Raw genomic sequence first — 1475 nt, 5'->3', positions numbered from 1 at the left:
GTTGTTTCCATCCATAAAACCACTCAAGTCACAGAAATATGACTAACACAATGATTTAAAAAGTAGCCACCTACACTAGCTGGTTCCCTAGCTTGTGGTGGAATTAAAAAGAAGCTTTGATTTGGGTGGGGGATACCTTTTGCATCAGAGGAAGACTGTGCAGTTGTAGTTCAACTCTATAAAGGGATAAAAGAGCAGAATTGGGCTGACTATATGTACACATATAGTGACTATACTTGTTGTATGTCATCATTGTATATATTTTACCATCAAAAAACACCACCATTTATCAATAAAAAGTTATTCAAGAACTTGTTGGTCTTAGAATATTATTAAAAATGCTCTATTTCACTTGTTCTCCATGATGTCTTAGGGAAAAACCTGTTGTTTTATTTTTGTACTGTACGGAGCTGTTAGCTAATGGTTGTTGACTGTAATTCTACATTGGAACTGACAGCCCAAAAGGACTCCACGTGTTGCTAATTATCAACCCTTCAATGGGAGAGGAAACCCTTTTCTTCTTCTTGGGTTTCCTTTTTCATTAACAAACATGAGGCCGAAAGACTCCAATAATGGGATTGGCTTACTAATTAAAGAGTTCAAACTTTAATGGTGGACAATACCATCCCTCCACATGGCTAAACTCCAAGTGGAAGGTTGATTTAGTCAAATCCAAAACATCCATCTAGTTGGGATTCCTTAAGGTTGACAACACCAAATTCAAATGGGTAGCTTTGCTTCAAATCCAACAAGGTATGTTTTGAATCTAGTGGAAAATCCAGAGAATAGGTATTGTTTTTTTTTTTAGTAGCAAAGAACTACAACCTACAAAAATCTAGGTAATAGAAACTTACTTTGTTGTTGAAGCAAAAACTTTTCCTAGTGCATATTTGTCCAAAGATAACATGTCTACAACCTACAGAAGAAAATAAAAATCAGTAAATCAAAGGTTCTAAAAAGGTAAGAAAACTAAAGTTCAATGAAAAAAACTTACCCATGAATTCATCCAAGCAACACTTGAACCATTGCATATATTATGATTTGCATATGTAGTGATACGATTCGGTAATCTTTCAATGTTACTGGTCTCAGAAATTTGAGGACCCAATAGAAGGGGAGGAAGAATTGGTGGCAAAGTTCAGGAAACTACATGAAAGATCCTAAATAAGTATAGAAATTCATTGAATGTTCCTTTCAATGTTCAAGAAACTACATGGGAGATCCTACATAAGTTTAAGAAACTACATGAAAGATTCGGTAATCTTCAAGTGATCTGTTCTTTCTGATGACATGTATTAGTTAGTATTCTTATTTCATAATCTTCAAGTCTGTCAAATATGAAATACAAATACCTACTTAATAGAAATTACCATTCTTATTGTGAGAATGCAGTTGAAGGACTTTCATTTGGGAATAGTGTGTACTGGATTTAGAAATTACCAGATCCCATGCAAAACTTACTAATTAGAATAAAA

Source organism: Nelumbo nucifera, chromosome 7, assembly GCF_055504915.1.
Source record: "Nelumbo nucifera cultivar China Antique chromosome 7, China Antique-T2T, whole genome shotgun sequence".
NCBI classification, from domain to species: Eukaryota; Viridiplantae; Streptophyta; class Magnoliopsida; order Proteales; family Nelumbonaceae; genus Nelumbo; species Nelumbo nucifera.
The sequence above is the reverse complement of the archived record's forward strand: the minus strand, read 5'-3'. Positions refer to the sequence as shown.